This window comes from Rhagoletis pomonella, unplaced genomic scaffold (assembly GCF_013731165.1).
Source record: "Rhagoletis pomonella isolate Grant_MI unplaced genomic scaffold, Rhpom_1.0 Rhpom_scaffold_00002, whole genome shotgun sequence".
NCBI classification, from domain to species: Eukaryota; Metazoa; Arthropoda; class Insecta; order Diptera; family Tephritidae; genus Rhagoletis; species Rhagoletis pomonella.
The window spans coordinates 58,050,978-58,075,531 of NW_023458556.1; the positions used below are offsets into that span (position 1 = coordinate 58,050,978).

Genomic DNA, 24,554 nt, shown 5'->3' on the forward strand with positions numbered 1-24,554 from the left:
GATTAAAAAAATTAATGAAAATGACGTTTTCAATACCTTCAACATTTCTTTTATTTGATACTTATCTTATTATTCTACCTTGTACTGATATTTTTAAATAGTTTTGTGGATGAATTATATCCTTGAAATTTCAAAGTATATTGAAAAAATCCTGACGCCAGAAAGAATGACTGTTTGGTGAATATATTGATGTTATTGTGTGTAAAGACTGGTTTTCACTATGTCATATTTTGACGCCAAAATTTGGCGACATATTTTGACACAACTTTATCTCCTTTATCCATACCTTTACCGATGATATCATGGGCCAAAAACAGACAGATAGCCGATTTAGCAGCGCATGTACACGACTAAAGACCTATCTTGATCCAAACCAATCGATAAACTGCTTTTTAATCCAATTTGACAATGTGTTTTCACTTATTTGACGACAAATGCCACTGAATTTGACATAGTGAAAATCAGCCTTAAGATAAACAGTCGCGCGGTGTTATGATCCTCAACTGAATACAAACATAGCTAATATTTTTCTTCGCTGAACTTCCTAACCTTAGAAAAACTGACGACTCAAGCTTAAAACTTTGGAAAAGCCGTTCAGAATAAACTTTTCACAAGTTAATAAACAAAATTTTTTCCATACAATAAACATACTATATCCTTCTCCAGCATGTTTTGTTTCTCAAGTTATTGATTGGCGGCATGCCTAGGCGCTCAATTCAACCAGGATTATTAGAGGTTCGTATTCTGCGTAAAACTTCTGTTACTGCGTAAAACTTTGCATTTTTATTTTCTGTTTTTTTTTTCTTTAATTATGTAAGCCCACATTTTTTATAGTTAAAATAATCACCAGAAAAATAATTTGAAATCTAATTTTCCATGCCTTAATATCGAACATTTATTTTGTGGTATTTATTTCGTTTTTAGTTAATGAATTGACCCACTTGTATCTAGACTAATGTTCTAGCAATAAATTACATCAAAGTAATAATTATCTAACTTTGTGCAAAAAAATAAGTTAATATTATGTTTGCATGCGATAAATAATGAAATACAAAACTACATTATTAGTTGATACATATATGTTATTAATTTGAACGAAAATATGAAAAGGAATATACCTTCAACAAAACGTAGGTATATACATGAAAATCTCGGCCACTTGGCAAACTGGTTTTGAAAGTTGCATGGAACTAAATATGTTACAAAAAAGAAGAAAAAAATAAATACCCACTACAAATCTAAATTGCCAACAACACGCAATTCTACGCACAATTTAGCACAAAGCCGACAAAACAAACTTCACACTCCGCTGCTCACCCAACAAACCAAAAATTTGCAAATTGAGTGAATGAATGCCGAAAAGGAAAGAGCAAAACCCCCTTTCACTTTATACTGAGTTCAACTGAGTGCAGTTCTATGAACCACAGTAATAGCATTTTAGTGTTCATTAACTGGTACTTACCAACTATCGACTATTTATCCAACTATTGTTTTATGTTAAGTAGAAGACCTCAAATTAAATTCTAAATCACTCGCTTTGGCCACCACATTTTTAATGAGCTCATTGGGGTCTTTATTGGAAAATGTGTGTTACAACCTTCCTTAAATAACTAAGCTCTACTTTAAACCTATCGAAACTACCTCTTTGTTCATATCATTTCTGGGGAAAAAGGAACAGCATGCATCTCTCAGAGTGCTCTCTCTGAGCATCACTGATCTAGATAAAAAAACTTCCCCTTTGCCTAAGCCTTTCCTTGCAAAGTTTAGGAGAGTGCGCTTGGCTCCCTACTCTACAATGTGGGTGCGCGAGCTCGAAAATTGCCCCTATCACTGGGGTACGGCATCTCGTAATGCATGCATAAACTAGACATTGAAGTTTGGCGAAAAATCTTTCGGCTACACCACCAAGATTTGGTTGCTAGCACAAGATGAGAGCCTTTATAGCTCTGTAATTGATTGTGAGACTTCTATAGCTCTGTAATTGATTGTGAGACTTCTATAGTCTCCAAACTGTAAAGACTCGCTACCATGAGCAAAACCCTTTCTAGATTCTGATTTGTGGAACTCAACGAAACTTTGGTTCCCGATAGTGGACCTCGTTGGCTTACTGCAGTCAAGTACAACATACCACTTAAGTCCGACTTAACATTTATAGCGGGGATGTGGAATAGAAACCAGCTCAAAATAAGCCAAAGCGCAAGGACAAGAACTTTCTGAACGGATTCAAGTACGTAAGTTTCTGAACGAATAAAAGTCGGTTCGTCAGCTGGATATCGAAAAATATTGATCTTCGAGACTTCTATACCATTTCTACGAAAACATATTTTTCCCCATATATGGAAATAAAATACATAGAAAATTCTGATCGCTTTGAGCGACCTCTAAATATTTTTTGATTTCAAAATAAAAAATAGGGGGAATTTTTTCGATACAGAAAAATCCAAAGGGCGAGAGCATTAAAATTCCGACTTTACTTTTCTTGGATCAACCCAATGCACATATGTAAATTAGAAATTTTCGATTTCTCTTAGGCTCTTAAAATTTGCGTTTTTTTGATTCGACTATTTGATAAAAAATTTAATGAATACTATTTCGGCGTTTTTGCTTTACTGGGTTATTGCTGCTTGCGATGCAACGCAGTCAAAATTGCACGACATGCCTGCCAGGAATATTCAAACCAATGAGGCATATTTTTAAAGTGCAAAGCGCGTCTAGATGAGAGAGTGAATTTTGAAGAACTATGGAACCCATTTTACGAATGTCAGCCCACTGTTAAAATGGCACTTAAGCTCGAAAACTGAAAGATCTTGAAAAAAATTTCGACAGTTCATTAAAGGTAGATGCATTAGAGAGTTTCGATATCTCTACTCTACCTCTACTACATATTTTACGACAGTCTATAATCAAAAAGGGAAAGAATTGACTTGATAAAGAATACAAAAAAAGAACTATAGGTACTCAATTTAATGAAATGGCTGTAACGGGGATTTTAAGATTTTTCCACAGGGACTCTGCTATACATTACATATAAGCAGGAACAAATATAGTATTTGTAATACATATGTATAAGTATGTATGTACATGTTAATGTTTATTTAATAGCGACTTTACAGCGAAGACCTTCAATAAAAAAAAACAGAATGTCTGCTACAAATCACTGCAACATTCGTATGACTCATGACTCACCAGACAACAAAAGAGACCACATTTACCATAAATATATGTATGCATGTATGTACATATGTATGTATAAAACACGCATGGATAAAAGTTGATACGTAAGACGTCACTGAAGTATAGAATATTGTTTGTTACATAGTCTCTTATTTGCGGTTTTACGAAAATACATCACAGCAAAAACATAAAAAAACACATACATACATACATACATAAAATTTGTGTAAGATTGTAGTGCAACCAGTTAGATAGTAAAGTCTCTCTTTGTATGCAATAATTTAGTGGGATGTCAATAGAAATTCACGCAGTCTCACAAAGAAAACCATAGGAAACATATGTAAGTGGAGAGTGTGGGCAAAACCAAGTTCAAATTCATCAATTGCAATCAATTGTTGCGCATGGAGTGAAGGCACTGACGAACAATACGCCACTCAGTGTAAACACAATGCCACAAAATAGTTGGGTTGGAAATGGGTTGCAAAACACCAACCAACATCTGTTGTAGTCTATGCGTTTATTGAAGCTATTACAAAAGCGTATATGAAAAGTAGATAAAAAAAATAACTGATTGTGGCATTTACAAACCGATTCTTCTGTGTTGCGTTTAATTTTTTGCGCAATATTCGATGTCATTTTGAACAATATGGATACATTTCTTTATGAGCGCCAGTTCGGTGCATTTGTGTGTACGAAAACTATTATTTATTTCTGGCTTTTATGAACTAATTTCAAGTAAATTGCACTCAGCCCCCATTTAGGGAGAAATATTGTTTGAGTAGTATTATTTGCCTCTGGTGTTGAGCTGAACCTTAATGCCTTTCTGTATGACTCTTAAGCTGATGTATTCGGTTCAATATATTTAGTGGTTTCTTTTCGGTATCGATGGTTTCTTTTCGATATCGATGGTTTCAATAGGGCAAGAGTATTAAATGAACTAACTTTCAACTCAACGAATTCTTTTCTCAGATAGAAACCCGGAAGGGAACTGCCATGACGTATACGTAACGCTCGTATCTTTTTTCAGACAAAAATGTATATTACTGCGCGAAAATCCTGTTTCGCAGTATCTCAATTTAAAAATAAAAGCATTACTGACAGTACATTAGAGTAACAGTTTTCCAATAAAAGAAAGGAGTTCCTGGTATGGTACACATAAGACCAGGTATTCCTTTATTGTACACCCCGAGACAAAAGGATATGTGTATCAAAAGCCATGTAAATCCAAATTTCTCACTTTGTTAAAAAAAGTGGCATATTCTAGTTTTGAAGTGTCTACAAAACCCCGTTGATTTTTGATTTTTTTTGCTACAAATTCGCTAAAATTTCGTATATGCGTTATTCGGCACTTAGGTATGAAGAAATGTGCAAATGATAAAATTTGACGCGCTGTCACGCCCACACTCTTGTTCAATATATACTTGTCCTAAGTATAATTTAGCTCGCTTCCTAGGTCCTTTTAAAAAATACCTTTTTAAAGTAAGCACTCGAAAAAATTTCTACGCACAAAATAATGTAGGTGAAACTATCTTACAAATTTCACTAGATATATACAAGTTTTAAAGCAATGCTTGACCACAGATATATTAAAAAACTGGTCATCAAGCAGATAGGCCAATTATATATCCACACCAGTAGAAATACTAATTAAAATTACTTGCAACAAAATCAAAATTTTTTCCTACAAATTTGTTTTTTTACATTCTATCACTTGAAGCTCGTCCCATGACTGCAAATATGCATTTTTATCAAAAACTCATTTTGGTTTGGGTTAGTTGGATATTTTGCTATGAAACTGCGTAATTACTTTTTCCGATTCGCTAATCCCTTTTTAGTACTTTTGACCACTGTAGTCCCATCATGCGGCGTCACGCGTTTTCTTCCATACAAAGCTACTATGTTCGACAATTTGTTTTGTATGGAAGAAAATAATAACACCGTCTGCAAAAAAAAATAACCAAAAATCAACACGAACTCTTAAGGCAGTGTCACACGATTGGAACATCTGTACAGATTTGATAATTTTTTATATTGGGCTATTGGTATAGAAAAAAATGGGATGACAACTTTTTTTGTAGTCACACGATTGGTACAATTCGGCGAACCTCTATTGAAAAATTTTAACAAATTGTTTTTCGTGATTGGGATACGATTTGCACCGAATTTTGGACAAATGCCCAATCGTGTGACACTGCCTTCGGGCTATTGAAACTGGCACCTTAATAAGCTACATACTTGGAATTTTTCTAAAAATTATGAGTACAAAGTTTTTGTTATGGCTTTTTTTTCAATTTCCCTACAAAGTTTGTAATGTGGATTTATATGGTGTTAAGTATTATACAATATACAATTAACTAAAGTTTAATAAAAAATTATTAAACATTAATTACATAATAGTATATATATGCATTTTTAAAACGTGTTTTATGCGAACACTATGTATTAAAGAATTTAGGCAGCAAAAAAAGTATAATGGAGTATTTTGGAGCGTTGCGTATACGCCACGTTGGTCGTTATCTTAACCCAGAAAATAAGAAATCTGCTGGTGCATAATGAATACCTACATTGACTCAAGTTGAAAATTCTACATTTATTTCCTTCAATCAAGTTAAGGAAGCTTATCTTCGGCAATCATTTCCGACGACATTGTAACTATATGGCTAGATATATCTAATAACTTTAACCCTTTCAGTGCCAAAAAAAATTTACGGTAAGCTAAAAATCTAAAATTTGCACATCAAGAAAAGTCAACCTCCTGAAGATGAGAAAAATATTTTTTTTATGGAAAGCTAATCACCAAATTTGTAAAAATTGTTAAAACCACAAATAAATAATTAAAAACTACTAAGTTAAATTCAGCCATATTTCCACGTGGTTTCATTGAAATACATGAAATTGTACATTAGATCTGATCGAACCATATGCGAAATAAGAAAAGTTTGTAGCAAAACTTAAAGTATGAAAGCATATTTTGAGAGGATTTTGGCATTATACCAATTTTCATTCCTTACGCTCAGTCTAATTGTACTATGTGCACAAAACGGGGTCGATCGCCATACGAAAATAAAGAAGATTTGAAAGTCCACCCCTGTATTTAAAGCTTATGATTAGAGAATAACGTCACCATAAGAATTTGTTGTTTGAATTTTCTTAAAATCGCCGAAATTCTGTATTTGCTTTTTTGATATCTGATAAATTTACCAAAGCTTGTTGAGCTTGTTGAAAAAAAAAGATAGCTTAAGGTTAACAATTTGGGTAGCTGACCCAACTGCACATGTGAACACAACTTCGGAGCTCAAAAGTATTTTAGTATTCCTCAAGACGGGAATAATAATGATACACTGTTAATTTTTAATATGAATTGTGAGCAATAAATGACTTATTTTTGAAAATCGGATATAAAATACTAACACCCAAATTCGTAAAAAATAAAGAAGATTGCTTTATAAGTCGAAAATTTGGACAATTTTTTCGAAAAGATTAAAAAAAAACATTTAAATACAAGGATGATTTTTTACAATACTTTTTCGACCTAGTCAAATGTACAATGTTGTGATTAGCCAAACATATCTCAGGCAAGATTTCCCTTATCAATGCTCCTTCAAAACTTCGAAGGTGGTATATCGGAATGAATCGATTACTACCCAGATTACTTTTCCCTAAGCATGACCGCTTTGTGGTAAGCGTCCTTTACATACTTGTTTTGTTTTATAATCCTAATGTATGATGCGACCGAATACTCTTCGGGCGTTCATTACAATATGTATTCGCTTCTAAATTGTGATGCACATTGTAAGCAGTCTGCCTAAAATATGCATTACAGTTTTAAATTGGGTCAGCGGTGTTTTAATCATTTAGTTGTATGAACTACGCAATGCATATTATGGACGGAGCCGTTTTAGCAGTGCACCGCTGGGTTGTGTCTAAAACTGTGAGAGATGAAAGAAATATTCACTAAGAAATAAAACACTTTTTTTTTAAGTGTAGGACCATTTTTTGAGCGGAGCTTTAGAGCCACCGATACTTTGGGCTAATTAGAACGCTCATAGGAAATTTGGCTTAAAATTTTAATTAAGTACCAGTAATAAAATTAGAGTATCTGCACTTCTTAGCACTTCATATTAGTTAAATTGACTAATGACCCAATTAATTGTAATTAAAATTCACCGGCAATGAATTTGTATGTATGTACATAAACAAAGCCCGATAGTAAAAGAAAAGTATGTAAATACAGTTGTATGTATAAATGTGTTTACATACACAATGTGTGCTTAATTTGATCGCGTGAACTAAAAACCCAATAAAAATCCACCAACTTCTCATATTTCCAGCGGCGACATGAACATGCAACGGGTCAGCAAAAGAACACAACGAATATTTGCATACAAATGAATAGCCAAAATCTAAGATTTCCAAGCAAGTTAGTTGATTAGCAAATAGCAACCAAAATGCCAGAGACGTGTGCTTATTTGTTTTTTATTATTTTTTTTTCGTTACTAACCGGCAGCAATTAAGTTTGAATGAACGTAGATATGGAAGTGTTTTTGTATGCCGATCATAATGATCGAAACGCAGTGGCAATCGCATGTAGCTGCAGTGGCCAAAAGGCGAATAAAAACATACAAACGCACATACATACACACGTACACAGGTATGTACATATGTATACATATTAGGTATGTTCATATGGGCTTATGTGCAAGAGAAAGTGTACATAATTATACTTGACCAATATATTGTAACAAGCAAAGGCAACAACAGCAACGGCAATAGCTTAGGAACAACAATCGGAGTCAGCTTCAAAGAAGCTAAATTACACACAGACATGTATGCATACACACATACTTATGTATATTGCAACGAGCATTGCAATCCACATATATATGTACTCAATTTACCTGTGCTCGCATTCAATATTCAACTTATGTGCATCAGTGTTGCCATTTCGTACTTTTGGAGCTCCGAAAATTAAGCTTTAGCCCCTAGATATATATTTTTTAAATTGTTTTTGTTATTTATGGCCTTATAACAATTATAACAACTTTTATTGAGCTTGAGGCCATTTTTAATGAAAAACTATTTTTCAAAATTATCTCGCACCATTTTAGCTCCAGAAAGTTTTAGTTGCATTTGGTAATATATTTAAATTAAAAATCTGTAATTTCATTGTTCAAATGTTGACTAAAATTTATTTGGCTTTGCTGATCTCAGGCTATACTCGATACCTTCATGTTATTCTATTTCACTTAATGCTTAGAAACGTTCCATTCCTAATGCAAATGGCGCGTAAGCAAAAGGAAAATGGACAAGTAAGTCGATTAGTTTCTGCAACGTGCGCGGAAGCACACAAACTATACAGGGCAGCAATTCGAGCTCCGGGAAAATGCAGACTCCACCATAATCTATTGGATTTAGGTTAATGAATTCAAAAATTAACTAGAAGAAAATCCTTTTTCTGACAGCGCGAATTTTGTTTTTACCTTACAGATTTAATCTTAAAGAGATATGGAAATAAATATTTTCACAAAAATTTTGCGAAAAAATGATTTGTAACCTGAGGATTTATGGTCAATTCAAATATTTGAAATTGCCGATTTTAACAGTTTGTAAAGTATTTTTAGCTCGTTGTCTAGTTTATGTAAGTATATGCATACATATAAGTGTTATAAGTGCCGTAGCAATGAACTCAAAATATACGCACCGTATTTTGGTTTTAAAAGTTCTTTTTTAGCACTTAAATTTATAAAATTCGTTGTGTTTATAAAAATGCGGAAAATCTAAAAAAACTTTAGGTCAATAAATGCTCAACTTAAAAAAAAAAATTATGTAGGCCTTCATTTTAGAAACTATTAGTATTATTTAGCTCTTTCTCGCTCTTTTTTCGACCACTTTAGCTCTAAAGGAAATTTTTCTCTGGCAACACTGATGTGCATATGTATGTATGTACTATGTACCTGTGTATGTACAAAAGTAGGCATGTGAGCTCGCAATTTGTTTCTTTTTTTTTGCGGTGGGGCGGGCTCTGTTGTTGCGTTGCTTGAGATCAATGATCGTTGTTGGATAAATGAGCGCGTGCTTGTAAATTAGAGACGCCGCCGCCACTAGCTGATTCCATGTCAGCGCCGCACCGCACCATTCACTTGTTTGCACAGAGCCACGAATCGCAATGCACACCTCCCACTTCCTTCACCCAAATTGTGAGCTGGTATAGTAAATACAGCACGGTTCGCGGCGGAAACGATTATAGTTGTTAGCCAGAAAAAAAAATATGTATGTATGAATGCAAGTGTGCAACAACAGGCCAACAACATTGGCAAACTCTCGCTGCCTGACAAACAAACAAACAAACAAAAAACAAAGAATAAATAAAATAATAGCAAAAATAAATAGCGAGAAAATGTAGTTGAAACACGCACATACACATAAACGTACACATGCATACATACGCGTGCAATAGTAAAGCACTGGAAGTGGCAACTCGAAAATTGATTTTTGCTGCGCAGACAGCCGGCCGAGAGAGTTGGTAGTCGTTCATCTAAGCTGGATATGTAGCTGCTCTTCGATCGCTTGGTAGGTAAAGTAAAGTAAATGAAAATCTTTGGCGGCGTAGCGCGTTAATATTCACACTTGGCCAAATGCGGTGCGATAGCATCGGCTGGCCGCAAAAACCTGCGTCTTGCCGACATTTATGTACCTAATAATTGCTGTTGCAAATTTGCCGCAAACCCAAGCTTAATAAATATCTACACAAATACAATCATAAATACATTAGATTAGACTGCCCCACGCTTCAGCAAATAAAAGTCTAAATTCGAAGGCTGGTTGTGAAAATTTGACGCGCCCTTGTTGTAGCATTTAGGGTCTGAGATATTTCACAGTTGTGTCCGTCACTCCACACACAAGAGTTACAATCTGCTTCCGGGCATTGTAAGACAGTTACAGAGGTGATGAGAAACTATGGAGCTTTGCATCCATATTTCATTTTCTAGACCTTAAACGTTTTTTCTGCAAGAATTTGCTACCCCCTTAAAAATTGGTCCGCCATAGAGTTTCTCTCTTTATTCGTGTCGTCGGGAACTGAAATAGGGTCAGCATTGTTTCGTTTAGCCACGTCTTACAATGATAAGTGGCAGTCCAGCAAAAATTTTAAGTTAAACGCGATGGAGCTCTCAGCTTTAATTGAAACTTTACAGCCACCTAAAATATCAGTTGGGAAGAGCCTACAGTACTGCGGTAATAGAAATGAGCAGCTGAAGATGGGGATTCGGTAAAAAACTGCACCATTTTTCATATTTATTTTCGAATATTTTGCGAAAATTTAATACCATCACGTGGCATGCAGAAGTTTTCCCTTTTATACACAGACAGAGTCTAAGCACACCGTTCCGTGTTGCCCGGAGTAAAATCAAATTTGTTTGAGAGTTATGACTTGTTGCCCTACTAAATCCAGTCGCAGGTGATCTGAACAGCTGTTAAAGCATAATTTTATATACTCGGACTAATAGCAGACCATCATACCACACCCCCTCGTAGAGGGGCGGGTCTAACGACCGCCGCGGAGAGCCAACAGTGAATGATCGGGTACGAATATAGAGCTAAGAAGCTTTCTGATGATATTCAGAAGTAGTCTTCTCTATTGCATTCTAATGGTCTGCGGTTTTCATGGTTTCATAGAGCGAGGAAATTAGCTCGTGAGGGAAGCCTCAACTCTTACCTATTGTCTCCTGCAGTTGTGTGTAAAGTAGCCATGACAGCTTTCCATTTGAAGGCTCCAGCGAACGCCTTTCACTGAGAAAAGAGTCGGATGGGCTATTTTGTACATCCCAAAGAACAAACCGATTTTCATTTTACTAGGAGTTACAATAAGTCCACTGATCGCAGACCATTTAGGCGACAGGTTCAAGAGTCGAAATAAATTTTTTAATGATTAACCAAATTTTATAAGTCTTTCACTTTTTCCGTGTGGCATCTTAATGAGCGCAAATTTCAGACTCATATAGCGCATACACCGAACGCGCTAGCAATAAATTTCGTGATTAATTAAGTGAGAAATTAATTAAGGTTCTTTGAGACATATATTTCAACGATTTTTTTTCCCTTACTTTAAATCAACCTTCAAAACGGCAGCCGATCTAGAAGCGTACGAGAAACAATGGAGTCGCAATTGGCCAGCCAAAAAACAATTAACGGCGAGTAGTTAGGAGAAAATTCACATGAAGTTTGTTTTTAACCAAAAATGACTCACTTCACTCACTGCGCTCAAGCGTCAACTCTTTCATACTTCATGGTATTTTATTGGCAAACGACTTGACTACCAATTTCGGTACTACTCCACTGTGGCTGCTAAAGACGGCAAACAAAAAAGCGCCAATTCAACTCTCTACCGACTTGTCAGCGGTAATGACACCTTTCAACTTACTACATATTTACTATGTATATAAAAAATAGAAATAAAAAAATTGGTATGCACGCCAATGTCAGTCATTTGTCTCTTGCACTTCAGCGACAACTAAAATTAGCATAAATACGTGCATAGCTTCTGCAAACATGTATAGCAACAAATATACATACTACATATAAGATATATGTAGATATCTACATACTTATCTATGCACGTACACGGTTTACACTAGCACTCGCCACGTTTACAAACGAACTTATATGTATGTACATACATACACTTGGTAGTGGAAAATAAATTCATATGTGGATAAAAGCAAATTGTATAGAAATAAGCAAATATTCCAAGTGCTAATACGGAAATTTCAAAGCAAATAAATGTATACACAACCGTAGATACAAACGTTCATAATTTTCGTTTACCTGCAGACTGGCTAAGTGGAGAAAGTAAAGAAATGCAAGAAATAACCAAATGAAATGACAATGGCCTGCATACAGGAAATGTAAATTTCACTCAGCTAAAGTTTATGCTGCACTTAAGGTAATGAAATTTATTTTAAACGCAAATGGAAGTATTAACTTTTATTTCGAAAGCCAATTCATGTTGGCATTAAAATTTGCTCAATTAAAAGAGCTGAGCTGAAAAAAACTTGCCTTTTATTCCAAGCGATGGTCAATAACAAACAGAACTAAATATTGCATCTTCTTTCCATCAAACTCCCCTCATGGAACAGTGTGCTATCGAAACTCCCCACTAAGTCGAGAGTAACGACCTCAATTGCCCTTTGCCCTTAAATTCACACTTGCACTTGTTTACACTCAGCCGATGGCTCGGAGATATTGCCTTTGGTTTCATCTTTGAATTTTCTTTCTAGTTTCCTTAAAATATCTGCAGCCTTGTACAAAGATTAGTTTTGAGCGACTGAAAGATAGGTCGAGCAAGTCGTGACAATTTTTCGTTATAACGAGGATGATCGTACTATTCAGCTGTTGTTGTAACAGCATAAAATGTTACCTTAAATATTTTTGAGAATGCTGGTGAAGCGAAAATTTTTGGACAGAACAGGCCAGGTCATTCCGACAGCGGAGACCGTGAGATTGACACAGGCCCTCAGAGTAGATATTTACGATTTAGCAGCCATTGAAAGCCTGCTTTATGTAGCCTCCGAGGACTAAAAAAACAAAAACGGCAATCTAGAAACCTTAAACTTAAACTTTGTGGATATTTCTTGACAAAAGATACCTCAACCGATACTCCGTGAAGCTTAGATTTTCTCGATGTAAAAGGTTTCCGACAAGGAATAACCGCACTTCATTCAATTAATATTTTAGCGGACATGAGTAAATAAAGAATTCTTTGAAGCCAGTCTTAATCCGGAGCGATTTTAGTAATCAACGAAGAAGTCGAAGTTTTCGCGAAGATTTTAGAGTATCTAAACGCTGAGTTGGTTAAGCCGCTGGAACTCTAAATACAATTTCAGTACATTAAATGAAAAGTTGTCTAAAGTATCCCACTGTGTCCAAGAAGGGCAGCACCAGCTCTAGCTGCCTAACTATTTTGCGTGGGTTTCTAATGAAATTTACCAAGCGATAACTCTGTAACTGTGCCGTGAATTAACTTTTATCTTTTTTAATATTTCGCCAGTGTTAGGTGCCCACTTCAGTTTCGTATCTGGACTTCATTTAACATTTAACTTCCTAAGAAAAGGAAAAAAGGCGTACACGTCGTGGGCAGCAATGTGATATATTTTGACATATTTTGGGATTTTTTTTATTAATGCAAACATTTCAAATTGAATGCTTTTAAATTTAAGAAAGTAAACTAGAAAACTTGTTTCCATTAAGACAGGAAATGATTTTGAAAATGTTCTAAAGACGTAAAAAATAATTTTTTTTTTTCAATACGGGTTTGCATCTGAGAGAGCATCCTTGAGTCTAAAGAATTTTTGCGAGGCATTTTCGAAAAACAAAATATTTTTAGCCTATAGGGGATCGAATTTTTAAAATTATCGTCATTGCAGTCCGATCTTTAAGTAGGATGTATCGATGTTCTGGTCCTGAGGAGAAAATTTGTGTGTTCCAAGTTTCATTCACCTCAAGGACCCTGTTCTAGTACTTAACCACCAACTCACAGTTCCTACCACGACAACGTACCAACCTAATGTAAGCCAATTAAAGCTTGCCAAATATTCTTGAACTTTTGTAAAGAAAGTATTTTGATTGTTCCAATAAAACAATGTTACAAAAATTTTCTTATTTCTCAATGTATGTATGTGTATGTAGGTTCTGGTAAAAAAATTCGAAATTTCCTTAACAAAATATGTACTTTAAGGTGGTACGGGCTAATGTACATACATACATTAGTATGTAGAGAAATGTTTATTTCGCTAAATGGATTTCGTCGAATTGACATGTGAAATATCTTCTCCTCTTTTTGGTGAAATTAAAATTCTTTGAGGCTTTTTCGAGACTCTTTGTTACTGGGTGGATAAACCCCGAATTCTGTAAGTGCTGGAAGTGGGGCAAGCTCTTAAACAGCTTCGCGATTATCCCGTTTCTATGAAGCTGTTACTCATTGGATATCTGACGGGTTATTAGCAAATACGTCTCCATATGAACGGATTTGGTGTGTCGAAAGCATGATTCTTTCTTTGGGACACAGGTCTTTAGAACAATGAATTTGTGCTCCAAGGTTCAAGGTTTGAGTATTCATGATTAGAGCATCTTCCTAAAAATACATAAGTTTTTTTACATCGCAGTGTTTTTTATTCTTGACACCCAATATTTAACTAACTAACTAATGCCCGTTTTACCATCAGCGATTTCTACCTTGTGCGTTATGTTTGTAAAAGTACCGGAGAAATAATTTTTCCAAACGCGTAAACTGTAATTTTTTGTTTCAGCTAATCATAGCGTTTGCGAACAGTTTACCTTGAATTTCTGGGTCAAAAAGTAGCTACGTTCTGCACAGCCTTTTTTCTTAGCTTCGTTAATTTCTATTCACCACATCTATCCACACTTTAGAAAAAACATCCCTTTGAGCTTATGACACTCGATAATGATTCCACTTTTTTTTTAATTTAAATTCTACTGTAAACAGCTGTCATTTTTATTTTATTCAGTTCAAAATGAGAAATCATTTGACACACCTGCCGTAATTTCGTACCAGATTCCCCACTACTTTTATGGCCTGTGTGTTGAAGCTATTTCCGTAGTAGCTATTGCATCTAATAATATTCTTAGCCCAATTCACAGCTTTTATGTTTTAATGAAACTAAATTACTATACGAATATATTTTAATTAATTATTCGATCAAGAGTGTGGGGATTCATTTACGAGTTTGTTGCTTAAATCTTTTGTTTTAACTCCATCCAATGATTTGTAAATTAACTTTCGAATTTGCTTTGTTCATTTTCGTACTTTCTGCTCTGTTTATTTCACAAAGAAAAGCTTTTTCAGCAATTAATACCGATAAAGTATTAAATCGCCTCACAGTGATATAAATGCTTGTTTTAGCTACTATACTTTTTGGTTTCATAAACAAAAACTGTTTTTTTTTTTTCTAAAAAATTTTAATGGAATTGCAGCTTTGTGCTCTATATTGAGTCGTGAACTTTTCCATTCATTATTTCCTAAACTCTTATAACTATCGACCAAAGATGTGCATGTCTTTTGTGTTTCTACTACTTCCGCGCTTTACCACAAATATGAATAATCAATAGCCATGTTATAACATTGAGCTCATCATTATACAGTTAATATGGTTCAAATTATCTAACTCACAGGCATTAATTTATATTCATATATATGTATAAGTATGTGAGGGAATTGTCTTAATTTGCACAGTATTTCACAATTACTGCTTTGCCTGTTGGCAAAAATTGAATGAAGCGCTTGCAGTCGTTTTGATTAGCCATAAATGCAAATTTTTCATTTATCAAAAAATTATGTAAACATGCAAAATTTTTTTGTTTGTTTTTGCTTTCAAACGAAATAAATTTAAAGTAAGCTATTTCAGTCAATTAACTAAGCTGGAAAAAAACTTGATGTGGCTGCTCTAGTGTAAAGAAAATGTTTTTTTTTTTTTATATAAGTCTTATTTTATAACTTTCGTTTAAAAGTGATTGTCGTTTCCTCTTACATAAAAGCGGAATAAAATTGTTTATAATAGAAGTCATAAAATTGAATTTTAAATACGTCAAACATGTAATGTTTAAGAGGAAGTGAAAATGTGAGTTAGACTTTTATGTAACAAATGACAGTAAGCGAGAGTCGAACTCTGATCCTTGGCATATTTAAATGGGTCTGATGAATTTGCAATGGAGCATTGAGAATTGGCTTAAGCTTGAATGTGGCCATATGCAATATATTTATAGTATATACATATTTCATTCTGCTTTTCTGGAAAAAAATATGTGTAGATATTTTTGACCTAATTTCATAAAGCTTTATAATATTTCTATCAAACTTTTGTTGAAATCAAGCATAGTTGAAAGTTTTAAACTACATAAAATATCATTTGAAGACTGCGAGTATAGTGCTTATCATAACTTTACGACACTCACACTTGACCTTGTCGGTTTGACTATTTATTTTATTTTTTTTGTAATTTTAATCAATTGTTTATAAAAATATAGCTTAGTTCTTAACAAAACCATATAAATCAAAGTTCCAATGTTTGTGCAGTATTTATAAAAAAAGAAACAAACTTTTGTAAAAACTTCGTGCTTTATCATTCGATTTCTTAGAAATTATTTGAGTATGCAGTTTTTTAGCCCATTCTATTTTAGCAACGAAGTGCAAGTCTTAAGTAGCTGGGACTTGCCGCTGATTTTTGGAAGCTTTTTTTTTTTGAAGGTGTTGCTCATTTTCCCCTTACAAAAAATCGTCGAACAAATGAAAATTCAACAAAAAAAAATTTCTCAAAATTAATATCGAGTCCCAGCCACTTAAAACTAGCATTTTATTATACTAAAATTTAATGTGCAAAATATTGCTAAGAAATCGAATTAAAAATCTCGAAGTTTTTACGGAAGCTTATTGATTTTATTTTAAATACTGCACAAACATTGAAACTAATATTTATACGATTTTTGTTAAAGAATAAACTACACTTCTATGAAAAAATAATTGAAATACAAAAGTAATAAAATAAATAGTAAAATAAACAATCGATTTGTTAGCATAACTTTCAGTTTCCAATCGCAAGGCCAAATCCTCTTGCCTCTTAAATGTACCAATCTAGCTGGTGGCCCTTCAATTAATTACAACCGCCACTCACCTACGCCGATTCGCAAATACTTTTCGCTATTTATTCTTCTTTTTTAGTCTCCACAGGAAACACTTATCAATTCCTATTAACAATCGATAAATGTGTTGGAGTTGGACAACTCACGTCGGCTAATACGCATACATGTTCCCCCACTCAGGAAGCGATCGAAGTGTAATGGCTTTCATGTAATATCAAAAGATACGTTTGTGTACGAAAAAAGCAAAAACCAAAAAAAACAAAAAAACCAAACAAACATTACAAAAAAAGTAAAAAATGTCAGCTCTATGGTTGCCATTGACGAAAAAAAAATACTTACCATCCACTTGAAAAAAATCGACCAAATTTGGAAAATATCTACCAATAATGTTTTTTTAGTTATTTTAACAAGAACTATAGTTTTGTTAAGTTTTGTTTAGTTATTGCAATGAAAATTAAAATTGTTTTTGAGGAACTTTTAAGTTATCTAATTAAATCTTCAACCAAAACCGAAAGTGATGAAACTAAAGGCAACAACGAAACTTCTTCATTTGAAGAAACTTCAACTGGAGTTATTATAGACAAATACAGTGACGTCCAGAAACTTTTGGTGATTTTTTTTATATTGAGCTAGACTTTAGACTTTTCACATATTCACAATGTTTCTCAAGTAAATTTTTTTCGGTATTTTATTTTGTATAAGAATATTGTTTGCGCTTTAACCAAACTCATAAAAATCAAGAATTCAAGCTAAATACAACATTTAGAAAAATTAAAAAAAAAATTTCGTCTAAATTTCGAGCTTTTTACTCTGAATTTGTACAACAATTTAAGGCATGGAGTTTTATAGCGCATAATATTTGAGTATAACCAACAATGTGCAGCTAAAAATTCCCGTTGATTTTTTTTTTGCCGCCTGTCTTTTGTGGTTATTTCTTTTAACAATTGCGTTGATTTAATTTTTTTTTTTTGCGAACAGTCATAATACATATATACCTGTCCATTTTTTCGCTCGAAAATTAATGCAATAAAGTTGACTGTACTGGAAAAACATTTTTAATGTGAAGATAACTACGAAAAAAAGCGGTAACGAAGAGTTTTATTTGTTTATCAAACAAAATAATTCAACAAAAATCTACCAACAATTTACCAAAGTGGCAACCCTGGTCAGCTCCCATTGTAGTGCCCTTCTTTTTTAGCAAACCAATAATTTGCCCGCAAGCTTATCTTACAATGTTGCAACATTGTTGCGACTTAACAAAGTAACTGAAGCGAGAGTACACTTCTCGGTAAATAACGTACGGAGCAGCATAAATAGGTTGCATTTACTTCGCGTTCTTAAAGAAACAAGAAATGTATGTTCAACCTTTAAATACATACATACATATGTTGAGAAAGAAGACACCTAACGAACGTAAATACTTCAGTTCGACGGAGGCTATTACAATTCAATATTGTCCCTCAGTTGTCTCTAGAATTGAACATTATGTGCGTCTTTAAAGGCATCATTTGCGTTTTTTAAATGTATCTGGAGACCTCGTCTTGTCGGGTTTTAATTCGATACCAAAGCTGGTAGAGTTGTCATCAGACTGATATATTCTTTTTTATTGAGTCAAGGCTAAGAAAAAATTGTTCATGGAAAGGCATCGAATTTATTTAAGCGATAATTTCATTAGCGCAATCTCTAGATGAGGATAACGCGCACAGAAAATAAAGCTTTTGGCAAGCGGACACTTATGGTGCTTCGGGAAGTTCGGATAAAGTGTTTTGCCATCAACTACAATTAATCGAATTGCTGCTCTGACTTTTCCCCTTGGTCTGATTGCAAAAGTTTAATTCAGCTCGTTCGTGAAGAAATTTATATAAATTAACAATAATGCCCTTTTGAGTTTCCCGCGTACTTATCATTTAATCATAGACTATTACCAAAGTTTGAGCAAGCAAAATTGATAAATACTATGGGAGTTCTGCGCCATCAACTTCAATGTATAAGTACTGATTTACTGAATTCCGTTGAGGCTTTCTGAAAAAAAGAAAAAAAAAAAATGGAATCATTTTGGAAGATCAGAAAACAAAAGTACGTGTAGTACTTAGTTCCCATTTTACATGAATATTTGGACATGAAAAGACTGCCCATGTACGTGATAGGTACCGCGATTTCTCACACTATACCATACATGCAACCGTATGACCACATCAAAGGAGTGTTCGGTCAAGTTTTTTCACCGTTTCATAACCCCGAACGAAACATGAGTCCATCACAGTACACCAGAGTTTAGCAGTCAAAGCAGTGGACTTTTGCGGGTGAACGAGCACCAAAGAAGACCAAGGTGGCTCTGTGCGCCAACAAAGCCATGTCGACATTTTTTTGTGATTCATGCAAACGAATGCAGTTGTAATGCCAAAATTAGATATTCTTGAGATGTAGTACCTCTGCAATTGTTTCTTGTTTTCCAATCTGAAGAAGTGTTTCGATGGCAAGGCATTGGGGTTAAATGAAGAGGTCGAAAAAATTTCTACTTCAAGGAGCTTGAAAATAGCTTTTATTTGAAGGGTATAACAAATTTGCGTTTTGTACAAGAATGAACAAAAAACAGCAAAAATACTTTATTTTTAAACAATCTTAATGCATACATAAATATGTACAAATCTGCTTATATAAATTCATGAAATGTGAAAGTTAAATAAGTATTAAATCTGCCATATCACATACTTAAGATTTATTTAAAATATGACAAATGGATTATTTTATTAATAAATGTACGTACATACATATATATGTGCATTACGGTGCATCACTTTCCACACAAAAAAAATCGGCAATCTTTTTTAAATGGGCAATATAACATTTAATATGTGTTAAGATTTTCGCAAACATATTTCAGAGAAGTATTAATATTTACGTGCGCTGGTTTTCATGCCTTTCTGGTTATCAGGTTATTTGGTAATTTTTCTATTCAGCTTACAAGAATGAAATGCAAGAATATAATTTTTAAACATCGATCTAGTTCATGTAAATCTTAATATTTTTCGGAAATACTTTTACGGAAGTCTTAAAATTAAATAAATTTTATAATTCCGGTGGAAACCTACAACTTTTTTTTTTTGGTGTGATGCACCTTAATGTAAATACGCAAATTATCAAACCCATACATACGTATAAAATTAAATTTCATTTCATTTTTATTAAGAAGATAGCTGTAAAGATTATTTTTATACGACACTTAACACGTTGAGTGGCTTTTAATTGAAATTTCTAACGAAATATCGTATCATATGAAACGTATATACATATATGTATGTACATACGCAAATGTATGAGTGTGACACACAAAACGTTGCCACAATTATGAAGATGACGACGTCGCGACGTTGTCAACTGAAGCTGCTAACCAAAGTGAGGTTGCAATTTCCAGTTGACACACTATAATCAGCTGACTGAGTGTAAAGCATAGAGCCAGAGGTAGAAATTTGTATTGTTGTTGTTTTTTGTGTTAAATTTGTTTGTTTACGCTACTTTCACTCGTGCCTTTTGTTGTTTCTGTTTCCTATATCCGATTGTGTGTATTTGTTTCACTTTGTATGCATATCCGATTACGGCTTTTGTTTTGATTTTGAATTTTTACCTAAAGGCACATTTTACATACATATGTATGTACATATATGACTTTGTTACAAGCCCTTTTCGAGCACAGCCGCAATGTTTTGTAAAAAGATAACATATGAAACTATGAGTAACAGCTGGGCGTGCGCGCCTGCGTGATTTTATATGAAGAGATAATCATATGCACATATGTATGTATGTATGCATGTATGTATGTATAAATTATATATTATCGTTTTAATGAAAGTGAAATTGAATAGAAAATTCCCAAAATGGTCACGTTTTATATGAAAAAATTAACAATCAAACGAAAATAAAATTAATGAATAGACCTAACAAGCACTTAGACGGCCTGAGTTAGGAAGACTCTGAATCATTTACATTTATGTAGATTAACTATGAAAATAAGAAAATGTGTTGGTTGAATACCTGTGAACATGGGAACCTTCAAAAGTGCCTATGTATTTGACCAACTGTTTTTGGAGAAAATTTAGCGGCAATCTGCTTCTAAAGAACACTGGCGAGCTGCTCAAAATTTTCCGCACAAATAGTAGTAGCAAAACAGAAGAGATAACTGAAGCTTAGTGGTTTTTAAGCGCAATTTTTTCTACGCAATTTTTCCGGTTCTTCCTCGTCCCTGCAGCTCCCGCTGAAGTCTTTGAACGGCAACACGAGTCTCTGCGTGTGCCTATCTCGACCGAGGTGACCGGTCAGCAGCCACTTAGTCAAAGAGATTTCTCCTCTGCTCAGCATTAGGCGCTCCCTCCATCTTTTCACATCCCATTAAAAACGCTACAGAGGTCCGGTAGATGTAATGACTTTTGAAGCACTAGTTGTGCCGAGTACACACCCCTCCTCCGACGTGGTTATCCATTTTGGATTCGTTCGTTTAAAATTGAATAGAATCCGTTCATCTCGGAACACCTAGGGACCAGTGCTCTCTGCTAGGGAAACGTAGTTTAGTAAAATAAGAATATTACTTTCGTAACAAAAATCATTATGCCACAATAAATTTATCCTAGAAAGTTTAGCAGCAGCTGCTGCACGAGGTGTCATAAAGAAAATAAATTCACACAAATAAATAAAGGTGAAAATAACAACTGTTGAAGTCTTTAAAGCAAAACTAACTGAAGCGCAAAAAAGTAACAAAAGACTACATACATACATATATGCAGATATGAAAACACACTGAACGAACTGTAAAAAATTGACAATTTAACTGTTGACAGCTATATGTTTACGGCGCCATACGTTGTATATATGTATTCATACCTAATACCCTATTCACAGATATTTATATACTATATATGCATGTAAGTAGTATGTATACCAACCTACCTATATACATACATATGTACCACTTCTTTCACATAATGTTATTACGTGAATTTTTTGTCTGCTCACAAAGTTGTAAACATTTTAATGCACGCTTTAAATTTACTTGTCAATTTAGAAAGTGCTCAACTGACAGTTGAGGGTTTCTCGGTTACTTGGTTCCACAGTTGTCCCAACGCATGCCAAAAACCAACTTCAAGCTTGTGTCAGCTTTGAAGCTTGACTCAGTTTATTTGATGGCTTGTCACTTTAGTGTGAAAAAAGAAGTACTTAACTTTTTTCCATCCAATCGCTTTGCTCTGCTGTCGCAATGAAAATGAACTAAAAAGTTGTTTGCCGCTACTTTGCAACTCTATTAAAGTGTGGCCGAGTTTTTTTTTTTTTTTTTTTGTTAAAAAAAAAAAAGGTTTCTTGCATTACGGCTGGTGTTTATGTAGTAGAGCTGTTTTCAATTTTACTGCAGAGTTTGCTGGAAAAGGTCTTTTTGTCTTTTTCGTTTATAGCATTTGACACATTTTTCAAAGTTTCTTCTCTAAAAGGGGCAAGTATACATATTATTTTTAAATCTTTAAATCCATAAAATCTCGTTTAAAGGTACAGCTAATATACACTTAGGTACCTACATATAAACATGCTAAGCTCCAGAATACTGGTGGAATGAAGAAATCGCCGAGATACGAAAGAAATGCAGAGAGAGCCAGCACGCTACCTGCGCGGGATAGTCTAATCTTAATACATACATACATACATATATGAAGCTTAGAAGGCTATGTAGAAGAAAGCTATAAAATAAGGCAAGACGGTTTGCTGTAAAAAAAATGCTGGTGGAAGCAAAATCGGGCCTATGGGGATTCGCTTACAAAGTTTGTTGGGTAAAGTTAAGGTGCCAATTCTCTGACACTCCAGATGCCCTTCTGTTTAATGGCGTTCCATTCTCTTTCCGCTTACTGTAGGTCCTAACATCACAGAAAAAGAGGTGATTACTCATCAATATTTGGCTTTTACGATAACTTCCTGTCCAGGATCACACCTAAGAATTGACCCGATGAGAGAACTCAAGTGAAACTGACACCATCGAAAGAAACTCGGAGTAAGGCACTTTATACCCCTAGTCCATTGTACGAGCTGCGTCTTTCCAGGACTTTGTAGCAAGTCTGCAGCCAGCATGCATGACTTGCCTCTAAACACTAAAATAGTCGGCTATGCAGATAACATTGCAATCTTGGCGGTAGAGAAACGATCATATCCTTTTCAGGCCATCTGTAGCAGGCGCCGATCACTAATTCTGCGTTTTAGCTTTCAAAGTGTCAATATAATTCTTCAAAATACTGGAAGGGGTAGGCGAGTCAACGTTTATAATTGTATCACTACTGATTTTATTCCAAAGGAAGCATATAGGTAGTAGATCTCTCTCTACTCCGTTAAGGAATGCTTGGCGCGGCATCCACGAGGTGGGGACATCCACACATATTACAACTCAAGGATAAGTACTTATAAATATATCGACAAACAGATAACAAAGTGTTGCCAATGTTCTTTGATGTGTGCCGCCCTTCTGAAATATTTAAGAATAATCACTGATGTTTAGTGACACAAATAAGTATATAACAATAAACTTCAGCATTTCCTGTTTTTCATAATATTTTTATATACACAATATATACATAAGTATTTATGTAAATACATACATATCCATATACCCACTCATAAATTGACAACAAAGGCTTATAGGGGATTTTTGTCGCCAAGATATGCGTGGAAACGTATCTATTTTTGCGTATAAATAACAAAATTCGTAATTAGCTCGTGCATATCTTCTGATTTTAGGCCTACAAATTCCAACTATACCTTTGTTTATTCAATTATAAATGATAACAGAAAACAAAACAATAAGCGATATGAGCTTTATAATAAGTACGAATAAGATTTTTACGAGGACAATTCATATCCACTTTAGATAAGATTAAAAAACTTGGCGTCTGCTAGTAATCATGGTCGTAAAAATTGTGCCATTACTCACCAGTATGTATAAATGTAGATAGTGCTTGTGGCGTTTAGAGATCACTTCAAGTATTCAAATAAATGCTGTAAGTAAAGAAAAGTATAATTTAATAAAAAAAATTTAATAAATATTAAAAAACTTAAGAAAAATAAAAATTATTTTAAGAATTTGGTAGCTGCAAAACAATGCGTATGTATGTATGTATAAATTATAGTCACTTAAAGTTTAGTTATATTCTATGTAATAGCCATTGTATTAGCTCGTTAAAAACCATAATTTACTGCACCGACACACTAATGGGTTTTTCAATAGGGGTCATATGATTTCGCCATGGCGTTTCGGCAATATTTAATGTATCATGATCTGCCATATGTTTTCTATTGTATTTACTAATGTTTACAATTTCATCATGGAGAGATATTGTACGCCTAAACAATGTTTTCAAATCATTAAATTTTAATATCAAAATTAAATCGTTCTCCGGTTGCAGACTTTTCTTCTTGATGTTTGGTGAATTAGCAAAACTTTCGCTTCTTGTGTGAAGACAATCCACAAATTACACCGGCACAAAAAAAAATGGTGTGTGCTCTTAACCAGACCCACTCACCGACATGTATTTCGACCCACTAAATCTGAATTTGAGGCCCGTATGACTCGTACAACTCCTATATTTCGAGCAAATTACGAAGAACTGAAAAAAGCAAAAAATTCTCAATTTACTCGAAATTTTGGAGGTGAACGAGTCAAACGGTCCTCATATTCAAATACAACGGCTTTGAATCTCGAGCGC

General features: G+C 34.1%; 1 protein-coding gene across 1 annotated transcript in view; it reads right to left on the minus strand.

Annotated features, from left to right (window-relative positions):
- Window positions 1–23,858, minus strand: part of LOC118753964 (MICAL-like protein 2) — a 39,540-nt gene extending 15,682 nt beyond the window's left edge. The window contains exon 1 of the mRNA XM_036488839.1: window positions 23,783–23,858. The gene's annotated coding sequence lies outside the window, so the exon portion shown is untranslated. The remainder of the gene's footprint in view (window positions 1–23,782) is intronic.
- Between the last annotated feature and the right edge of the window lie 696 nt (window positions 23,859–24,554).